General features: G+C 42.6%; 1 protein-coding gene across 3 annotated transcripts in view; it reads right to left on the reverse strand.

Annotated features, from left to right (window-relative positions):
• LOC111973774 (double-stranded RNA-specific editase 1-like) overlaps nt 1-9056 on the reverse strand; it is a 208778-nt gene extending 199722 nt beyond the window's left edge. For all 3 annotated transcript variants that reach the window (XM_024001188.2, XM_070446886.1, XM_024001180.2), the window contains exon 1: nt 8893-9056. The gene's annotated coding sequence lies outside the window, so the exon portion shown is untranslated. The remainder of the gene's footprint in view (nt 1-8892) is intronic.
• Between the last annotated feature and the right edge of the window lie 2377 nt (nt 9057-11433).

Consider the following 11433-nt stretch of genomic DNA (forward strand, 5'->3'; position numbering starts at 1 on the left):
CTGGCTGATGTTTTGGTCACTTTTGAATGCTGGCGGTGCTCTCACTCTAGTAGTATCATGAGACGAGTCTACAACCCACACAAGTGGCTCAGGTAGTGCATTTCATCCAGGATGGCACATCAATGCGAGCTGTGGCAAAAAGGTTTGCTGTGTCTGTCAGCGTAGTGTCCAGAGCATGGAGCGCTACCAGAGACAGGCCAGTACATCAGGAGACGTGGAGGAGGCGTAGGAGGGCAACAAACCAGCAGCAAGGACCGCTACTCGCCTTTGTGCAAGGAGGTGCACTGCCAGAGCCTGCAAAATGACCTCCAGCAGGCCACAAATGTGCATGTGTCTGCTTCAAACGGTCAGAAAGATCCATGAGGGTGGTATGGGCCCGACGTCCACAGGTGGGGTTGTGCTTACAGCCCAGCAGCAGTGCAGGACGTTTGGCATTTGCCAGAGAACACAAGATTGGCAAATTCGCCACTGGCGCCCTGTGCTCTTCACAGATAAAGCAGGTTCACACTGAGCACATGAGCACATGTGACAGACGTGACAGAGTCTGGAGACGCCGTGGAGAACGTTCTGCTGCTGCAACATCCTCCAGCATGACCGGTTTGGCGGTGGGTCATCATGGTGTGGGGTGGCATTTCTTTGTGGGGCCGCACAGCCTCATGTGCTCGCAGAGGTAGCCTGACTGCCATTAGGTACCGAGATGAGAATCCTCAGACCCCTTGTGAGACATATTGCTGAAAATGCACATTTGTGGCTGCTGGAGGTCATTTTGCAGGGCTCTGGCAGTGCACACTCCTTGCACAAAGGCGGAGGTAGCGGTCCTGCTGCTGGGTTGTTGCCTCCTACGGCCTCCTCCACGTCTCCTGATGTACTGGCCTGTCTCCTGGTGCGCCTCCATGCTCTGGACACTACGCTGACAGACACAGCAAACCTTTTTGCCACAGCTCGCATTGATGTGCCATCCTGGATGAACTGCACTACTGAGCCACTTGTGTGGGTTGTAGACTCCGTCTCATGCTACCACTAGAGTGAGAGCACCGCCAGCATTCAAAAGTGACCAAAACATCAGCCAGGAAGCATAGGAACTGAGAAGTTGTCTGTGGTCACCACCTGCAGAATCACTCCTTTTTGGGGGTGTCTTGCTAATTGCCTATAATTTCCACCTTTTGTCTATTCCATTTGCACAACAGCATGTGAATTTATTGTCAATCAGTGTTGCTCCTAGTGGACAGTTTATTTTCAGAAGTGTGATTGACTTGGAGTTACATTGTGTTGTTTAAGTGTTCCCTTTATTTTTTTGAGCAGTGTATATATCCCTTTATTACAGCAGACTAGAAACAGTTGCATGCATTTGTGAATTGCGGTTGATTCATTGTTTAGGCTAATTATTCAAAGCTCCCTTTGTTACTTCATTTGAAAACAAAAATCCTTGATTTCATTTCAAAGCATGAATGTCTCGTATGCTGTGTGATGGCATAAACGAATTAACGATCGATCGATACAGTAGCCTATATATTGAAATATAGGCCTAACTAAGTTACGCTATTAAGACTAAAACAGGACGCGCTCTTAAGCCTACAGCTCAATGGTGGTAATACAAGGCTACTAATGTTGACATGACTTACTATTATAATGATGATCATAATAACTGTAATAGTAATGAGATCAAGAAAAAGGAGGGTATAGGAGCAAGCGCTGTGTGCATATTATGTGTGACAAACAGGTGCGGTTAGATTACTATATCATTTTTACTGCCCGTTTGGAACAGTGCAAACACTAAATAAAATTAAGTATTAAGTCTGTTCTAATGAGAAGAGAAAAAAACTGTAACGCCTTCATTACAGCATGTGAAATTAATTTATAGGACATTTTGCCGTTGCATGAGGCTCGGTGCTCACGGAATCAGTAGGCTATTGAGTGTTTGTTTAAAAACAGGCAACAGAAGCAAGACCCGTCTTAATTCTGTAAATATAAATGGATGATTTATAAAGCCAGGCACATTTAACAGTTAGGCTATTGATTATAGACCTAATTAAGTTGGTTTCCACTCTCCTCAAATTTCTTAGGCAATTAGTTAAAGGCAGGCAAAGGCAAGGGCTGTTCCCTTGTCTCTGCTGCTTCTGCCTGACGCCACATTGTTCTCAATATGCTGGTTAACTTTGCTGTTATGCACATTGCAACATGGGGAAAACGCGCTAATTCTATGGCGCACTGAAGATTATGTTTCAGAACCGCGGASAGCAACCGTATCCAACACAGGATAAATCACATTTGTTATAAAATATTAGATTACATAGTGTTGCACCATTATTTTTGCATAATATAACCATATAAAATGTCAGTATCAAATGTCTTAAGAGTRATGGACTGTGTTATCCCAGTGGCCGCCGCAATGTCCACTGAGAAAGGCGCATCAGACTGGTGTCTTGTGCACCATGACTCCTAGCTGCCATATATCATTTTCTATTGTGCCGTTTCACAAAAGCTCTGAACCCATCTATTCTCATAGTTTCTACAGATTGTAAAATCTTCGCAATTATTCTATTATTGATCAATTGACTACGACTTTTCGGAATCACCCAGAAGTGCTATCTGCAGAGTCAGCTACAATTTTTCAGCCATTCCTGAACCTGCGACTAAAGACAAGCTACATATGGACAGTACCAAAAACAAAAGTGATCTAATGATTTTGTCTCTTCCCAGCTAAATCTGCAGAGGTGGGATGGTTATATCCCCCACATATATATATATATATAACATTCTATTGGTTGCAAGAATGTTGTATAATAATCTACATTGAAAAACACTAAGTTTTGAATCCGGCGTCGTTTTGTGTATCAGTTCATAAACCATGTGCCATGGAATCGGTACATCGAACATTTCCTCCCAACTATTTTGCAATCTGTATGGCAACCTGTATTGTCAGTAATTTAACAAAAACTAAATAAATGTTTGGCAATACCAATTTTATTTTATTAATTTAAGACATTTATAGTACCTTCCACATAATATGGGTAACTTGGGTGAAAAACTWGGTCTATTAAACTGAAAGCCATCCCACACCATGTTAGTCCTTAACTTTTGGTGTGATAGTGTATGGGTAAAAGGCTGATATTAGCCAGCCCCAACTGGCCTGGCTGTGGACTGGAAGGGTCTGGGTGTCAGTGGAACAGAGGGCTCTCGGTGGCGGTGAAGCGACCCTGTGTGCGTGTGCCCATGCACTTTGATGTTGCAGCGAGTAGCTAACGCTAACCAGCTCGGTCGTGTGCGTTAGCCCTTTCCCCTTGTCCTCTGAACGTCCATCTTCAGTGGGTGTTAGAGGTTACGAAACCGCTTGCATAAGAAAGGACATGTCAAGAAGGGCCCTCGCTATACCAAGAAGGGCCCTCGGACCCAACACACACACAGTTATTTGTTCTAATCTCTGGGGGGCTTTCTCTTGTCTCTTGCTTAAAAAATAATGATGCAACTAAGTCTCAACATTCAAATGTATTCAGCATGAATGGCTACAACCTGCAGCTTCCTGCCCTGCACAATTTGGTGACGGGGGAGATGGGACGGCACTGATGCGCCCTCCGGGGAGTGCAGGAAGGGGTCCCGTCGAGCCCAGCCTGACCCCGACTGCAGCTACCCCCCTCCGCACTGACAACGGGCCTTTAAAACATGTTCCTCCCTCCCCGGAACACACACTGCAACGCAATTATACTACCTCCACACACACAAACGCCCCCCAGACCCACCGAAAATCCAATACTTCCAGCCCAGTAAATTCACTCTTCAAACCAAACCACTGCATTTAATTTCCGTTTGAGTCACCCCTTGACCCAAACGAAACGCACCACCGATGAACAATCCAAGAGTCAATGACTTCAGCTTAGATGACATGTGAGGCAACTGTAGCTGTACACAACGGTGACTTGTATGTGTGGTCTGCTTAAAGTTGGATGGCTCTGGTTGTCGGACACATGGTAATGTTAACCAGCAACCAGATTAACTTATTGAACTGTTCAGACCCTGTGCCATATTTGAGCATACACACTCCCTTTACCTATAAACCAGCTTTTTTCAGAAGGGCAGCTTTTTTTTTTAGGGCCACTTACCGCCCTGTGACCCAATTAGGTTTCAGTCATGTGAGAGGCTATTGCTCCGTTATGAATTCCCCTCAGTCACCCCTGCAGGAGGTGAAAAACACGGCAACACCGGCAGCATTCAGATCCAGCTAAAACTAGCCCCTTAGAGAATGAAACCGATCCCCTCATTCACGTGAAGAGATTTCATTAAGCCTCAATGCCCATTTTCCTCAGAAACTCAAAGGAAACATTTATCTTGTTACTTGTCGCTGGTCGAGAGATCTATATATATATATATATTTATTTTTTTAAATACACTCGGTGGAATGAAGAGTGTAAATTCAATCCTGAAGTGCAGTGGGGATGAGTGCTTTAATCAATGTTCTCCCAGAACCTTAAAAAAAAAAAATKWAATACACAAAACACGTCAGAGGATCGGTTATCTGTGATTTCTTACGACTGAAGCTTCAAATACGAGYAAGGTGATTCATTTGGCTCCTTCTTCCCCGCTCCAGAGGAATTTCCTTCGAGATTTCCTTTTCCAAACCCAGTACACTTCAAATCGACTTGGAATAGTACAGGGTTTCTTTGAACAAATGGATATGCCACACTAGAACTGATCAACCCATACCAAAGCAGAGGCTTGCAGATAAAGAAAACGAAGACACGCAGCCTTGCGAGTGTGACAATGAGGTCCTGCCTTGCTTCATTCTAAGGCTCATTATTTCTGTGCATCATACCATATATCAAATTATTTGCTGGGCAGGGGCTCTTAATAAGGGTACAGTGCTCTACGCAGATTTTATGTAATTCAAATTAGTGCTGGTAGCTTTCACTACGCCAGAAAGGAAATTKCCAGGTGAAAGTGCCTCTTGCCTTGCTCATTTGATATCTCTGCAGGCCCATTTGACTCGAGGCCATCGTTGTGTCCCTGCACTGGCTCTCCTGACGTGCCAAATAAAGCATATGGCAGTCATAGACATCACGAACACTGCAATGACGTTATGTTAAGCCGAAGGCCTAAGTCATGTTATGAAAGCAGATCTTCAGAGACATTTCTGTGTCGTGAAAGTGTTCAAATATTGCTGTCTTATTCGCATAGAACGGTTACATGGAACTGGTCTCGCCATATAGTCAGGGTGAAATAATAAAGATACTCGCCCCACAAGGGTGGAGTGGGGTATTTTTTGTCACTAGCGGACATATGCGAGACAGGAAGGTCATCCATACCCTAAACACGAGATCGATTGACAGGCCCCCTGTCATTATGGTTCAGGCAACATAGGCCTACCTAATGAACAAAAACAAACGAATCAAAGCACTGCTCATTATGGGTTCAAAACAAACACCTTCAAATGAGAAAATAGCAAAGAGGTTAAAAAATATATATATATAATTTAATCACCCAGAACATTAGACTAAATGAAACACCTGATACTTGATGTTGGGGTTCCCTGCCCTTGTGCGAAACGCCACTACATCTGCCTCATAATAATCAAGATGTCTAACAATGAGCATGAAGCGGGTCTAATGCGATTATCAGCAAGCTCTGTGGTGATATGCCAGTCAAGTATTGGAGTGTGTGTGTGTGTGTTGGGGGGGGGGGTCAAAGCGAACCATTCCCCCAATCGCTGAAACTCTACGGCAAAGCAAAGTTGCCAGGATGTTTGTTGAAAGTYATCATTGACGGCACGTTCATGTATGAACGTTCTGCCTTTTTGTGGCTGAACCATGTGGCKGCAGCACCAGTCACTTTGTGCTTGCCATGACCTTCTCACTTCTGGTGTTGTMGATGAACAAGGAGCCATGTCGTGCCTTTAACAGATCGCAAAAGAAAACAGTGTGGCTTTCCGAGGTCATGTGGTGATCAACTTCAACTCTAAATGACTACCAATTAGAGATAAACTAGACACATTCCAGTAGAGGAACGATATTCATCCACAGTTTGGATGAAAGATCAGTGGTGGAAGTGTAAAGGGTTATTGGAAAGAAGGTGAAAAGGTCTGTCAACAGTCGGTAAGAAATCAGGGTTCTCGTCTCTCTGGCTTTCTTGAAAATATAGCCCGACTGTAAAACAAAATAAACAAGGACAAGGCCAGTGTCCTTTTATGGTTGAAATGATTATAGCCAGGCCACCATAATGCCCTGTTTTACATAGTGATGCATTTCATTAGTCTGCACGTCATMTTCACGCAATATCGTTCCACTACTGGACGGAGAGCCGAGGGTTTCACACTGCAAGACAAGATGGAGGAGAGGCTAATTTCTCGTCAGCGATAGCATTCATGACCTTTTCATWAAATAATTTGAACTTTGCATTCAAGGAGAAACATTGTTTCAGGTGACAAAACATGTTTTGTTTAGTTACTTTTTTTCAACAGAGCTAGGTGCTTATTATCTAATGTATTAGGTAACGAAATCGGACTTTTTGGATATAATGTATAAAAATTATATTTGTCTTGGTAAAATGTATTTTATAAASACAAGGAAGTGAAATTTAAATCACCAAAGTGCGTTTTCACCCACTCTGGGCCGTGGGTGGACACCCTATACACTRAGTGTACAAAACATGAACACCTGACCAGTTGAATCCAGGTAAAATCTATGATTCCTTATTGATGTCACTTGTTAAATCCATTTCAAATCAGCATAGATGAAGGGGAGGAGACAGGCTAAATAAGGATTTTAAAGCCGTGAGACAATTGAGACGGATTGTGTGTGTGCCATTTAGAGGGTGAATGGGCAGGACAAAAKATTTAACTGCCTTTGAACGGGGTAGGTGCCGGGCACACCGGTTTGTGTCAAGAACTGCAACGCTGCTGGGTTATTCCACGCTCAACAGTTTCCTGTGTGAATCAAGAATGGTCCATCATCCAAAGACCATCCAGCCAACTTGATACAACTGTAGGAAGCATTGGAGTCAACATGGGCCAGCATTCCTGTGGAACGCTTGACACCTTGTAGAGTCCATACCCAGACGAATTGAGGCTGTTCTGAGGAGAATAGGGGGGGGGTGCAGCTCAATATTAGGAAGGTGTCCTTAATGTTTTGTACACGCAGTCTAATATAAATTGGCTTAACTGCCAATGTGTATTATTTAACATTACTATTAAAAATAGTACTCACTTGTAGGAATGGGTAATTGTTTACAAGTTGTTAGCTATCCCATAATGCCTTTGCTGAAAACATAATATGTTAATCTTGTTCTGTGGTATGGTAAYTTCCTGTCTATTGACTGACTCTGGCTACACTAAAGATGACGCAAAGTTTGAAAAGATTCAAAGTATGCGGCATCCGTTTCGCAACGGAGCCTTGAACCACATGGGGGGGGGGGGGCTGCTATACCACGCCGTTGTGGACGTACCCATTGAAATGAATGGCATCTGGCAAAGACGGACTGCTCAGATGTAATGTGAATAGGGCATAAGGCTACTAATGTAGCAATGATRCATTTAATGCATCTGAAATTACATCATAGCCCTCGGGAGTACGGAGTGCTGACTGAAAGCGCCAGGGTCCGGAGCGGGCGAGTGAATGAGTGATGGCTGATGTAATGYGCTTGAGCAGCAGAGGCGGCTGCTGCCCGCTTCCTATCAGCCACTACGGGGTTAACGGAGGCCCTCGCTCTTGGTGGTGACGCTGAGCAGCCATTTGTTTGCCTCCKGGAGCTCCCCCTTCGCTGTAACACGCCAATAACCGAGGTAGAGTGGAAGCTAAATGAAATGGTCCAGCAAAGGTGTCCTGGGCACCGGTTTGGCAAGGTATCCATGGCTCAGAGCCTATGCACCCTCTAAGCATGGAAAACTGTCACAACAGCAATTAGTACCTGGCTGCATCAAATGTAATGAGATGAAGTGGAGGTCGATGAGGACAAGCCCACCTAAGAGTGTTTAGTAAAACAACGCGTGTTTGGACATGATGATTGACTCTTGTGCTGAATCTGGCAACAGTGGTGTGTTTGCTGACACCCTATCAATTAATATTGATAGTGTTTGTGATTGCAGTAGGCAGCCCTCATGGATTACTTACACCATCATCTTTCCAACTTCAATTAGGCAGACTATTCATTTTGTGGGATTATTGGTTGCCTACATCTACTTTTCCCACATTGCCCTATTGAATTGGTTAACTATTCAACGTCTACTTCAAGCACCCATTTGTCCCAAGCAAAGTCCACAGGCCTATTGAAATCAAAAAGAAAACCTAACATTTCTTGAACAAGCATGAATCGTAGGCTATACGTGATTCAGTTACATCACATGGTTAAGCACAACGATCGATGCACAACCGTGATTTGTAATGGAATGTAACCAACCACATTTCAATTTGGTGCTTTCGTTTTATTCATAGAGAGATTGGATATTTCCAAATGTAGCCAATTTTGTTAAAAGTCATTGACTGTGGCTTTTCAAAGGCTATATATATTCTGATGGCTTGGTACTTTAATTATTTGACGAAATCTAGAGACAATCAACGTTTTTCATCAATTCTCACCAAGCGAACTGTCCAAATGACTAATATAACGCTTAACTTAACAACCATGCATTCTGTCAACTAATCGTGCAGCCCTTCTCCCAAAACCTTACAATGCATCCCTTTCATCAAACTCCGTCTCGCACATGCGGTCTGCCCACTATATTCGCAACTGGCTAGCAGGCACGACAGTCCAAATTGACACTGCGGTTGACTCGGGAAAGATAACTCAAGAGCCATGTTTGCACGCGATCTAGAAGAAAATATTACATAAACACACCCGGAACCCAAGCAAAATAGCCTGTGTTTTCATCCATACCATCCGTCAAACTGAGAAACCGTAAATACTCACAGTATGTGTCGCAATTTAAAAGGGAAGCTTGCAGAGCCGTAGAAAGAGGTGCTCGTCCTCCGTTCAATGTAAAAGCACAGACCGCCTCCTGTCCTCTGTTATATGAGTTGCTGGAGTTGAATGAATTGGCGTGAAGGCGCCGCTCGTACAGTTGCACTCACCGCAATACAGATGAACTGCGGCTTAGCCTACTCTCGCGGTATCGGTTCTCGGAAGCAAGCCACGTGGAAGGATATTGGATTTTCATTGGATGCCCAGGCTATCGAGACTAGATACTAAAATTTGACAGATCTGATTGGACAAACTCTTGAAGGAGGCAGAARATATATGAGCACCGATTGGGTGATACTCTTCATTGAGGGAGTTCGATTAAGCTRAACCGCGGTGCACCGGGTTGTGGCCCGTAACTGTGAATGTGTAAAAGCGGCGCAGTTTTCAAATCGAACAGTATTCTGCGCCGYTCGTTCATGTCGTCGACAAGGCAGCATGATTCAACGTTCATAAACATACATCTCTTTTCCATAATATACAGTATATGTTCGAAAACTGGTTTTCATTGTGAAGGCAGATCCCTTTTCATGCTAAAACACATAATCCTACTCATTACTCAACATGCTTAACCTACATTACTTTTGTTTTCAGTCAACTACCCCATCAGAATTATTATTTTGGGGGAAAAAAAGATTCCAGGCCACTCATCTAAATCAAATCAAAGTGTATTGGTCTTACACAGATTTGCAGATGTTATCGCAGGTGCAGCGAAAAGTTTGTGTTTTTACCTCCAACAGTGCAGTAATAATAACTAAAAATACAAAACAATATGCAAATAATCCACCAAGTATAAAGAAAGAAATTCTAAAATATATCAGAGCTCTGGGGGCCCATGCCCCTGTCATCGATGTCTTTTTTTAATTGTATAAATCATTTAGACAGTAACCCTCCAAAAGTTATCAATTAACATTTTTCATTTCTATATAAGTACTAGGAAGCTAAGTGTTTGTTTCTTTGGGATTCAGGAATGTGACTGAAAAATAAAAATTTAATAAATAAATAAATTAATTGAAAGTGTAAGGGGATATCAGTGAACAAATGCTGTGGTCAWGGCTACGACGGGGCCAGTGCTGTGAGTGGAGCTTACTCAGGTGTTCAAAAGCGCATATCAGACTGAGAGCCTAATGCTTCTTAAGTCGTTTTTTTATGAGTTTTAGTTCAGAAAATGATCTCTCTGCAGAAATGACAGTTACAGAGATGTTAACCCTAAGGGCGGGGGGTTCTACTAAGCTAACATATGGAATTGTTTTAAGATGGCCATACCAAGGATCATTTAGATATTTGATTTTGAGTTTTAGGACCCTTTAAGGTCTCAAAAAAATATATGTAAAAATTATTTGATGGAATATTGAATTTGATCTTACTGCTTTCAGCCCATAGAAACCCATTGGATAACAGCTTCATACACGGATAAACAGATAGTCAAAACAAATTGAAAGGAAGTTTGTTCTGAAGTGTATGTCCTATATCTGAGAGATATAGGAAAGAAACTATACATTTAGATGTATTTAATCCCATATTTTAGGCACTAAACTATCTCCATACATTTTCTTAACTGGGATTTTCTCACAAGACTACCTTCAGACTAGTCTTGTGAGGCTTGTGGGTGTATAGAGGAAAACGGAGATAATCCATTGTGTTCATGAGAATATCAAAAGCCCCTTATCTCTGGTATACAGTATCTTGGCACGCATCATTCAACACTAAGTTTAAATTGTGTGCTGTGCAATGGACATATAATGCACAATGTSTCAGGAAAGACTGTCTGGGTTGGCAATACCCAGTATAGAAAACAGTCGGGCCTGCGACCTGGACCCACAGGCCATGCTGAAAACATTTACACACATAGAGGGGGACTTCAGGACGAGAGGTCGACCGATTCTGATTTTTCAACGCCGATACCAATTATTGGAGGACCAAAAAAAGCCGATACCGATTAAATCGGCCGATGTTTATATATATATATATTTGTAATAATGACAATTACAACAATACTGAATGAACAATGAACACTTTTACTTTAACTTAATACATAAATAGAATCTATTTAAATAATGCAAAAACACAGTGTTGGGGAAGAAAGTAAAAGTGCAATATGTGCCATGTAAAAAAGCTAATGTTTAAGTTCCTTGCTCAGAACATGAGAACATATGAAAGCTGGTGGTTCACTATTCCCAGTTAAGAAGTTTTAGGTTGTAGTTATTATAAGAATTATGACGCTTCGAATATTTCTCTCTATACCRTTTGTATTTCATATACCTTTGACGATTGGATGTTCTTATAGGCACTTTAGTATTGCCAGCCTAATCTCGGGAGTTGATAGGCTTGAAGTCATAAACAGCGCTGTGCCTCAAGCATTGCTAAGAGCTGCTGGCAAATGCAGTAAAGTGCTGTTTGAATGAATGCTTACGAGCCTGCTGCTGCCTACCACTGCTCAGTCAGACTGCTCTGTCAAATCATAGACTTAATTATAATATAATAAACACAGAA

This window comes from Salvelinus sp. IW2-2015, linkage group LG2 (assembly GCF_002910315.2).
Source record: "Salvelinus sp. IW2-2015 linkage group LG2, ASM291031v2, whole genome shotgun sequence".
NCBI classification, from domain to species: Eukaryota; Metazoa; Chordata; class Actinopteri; order Salmoniformes; family Salmonidae; genus Salvelinus; species Salvelinus sp. IW2-2015.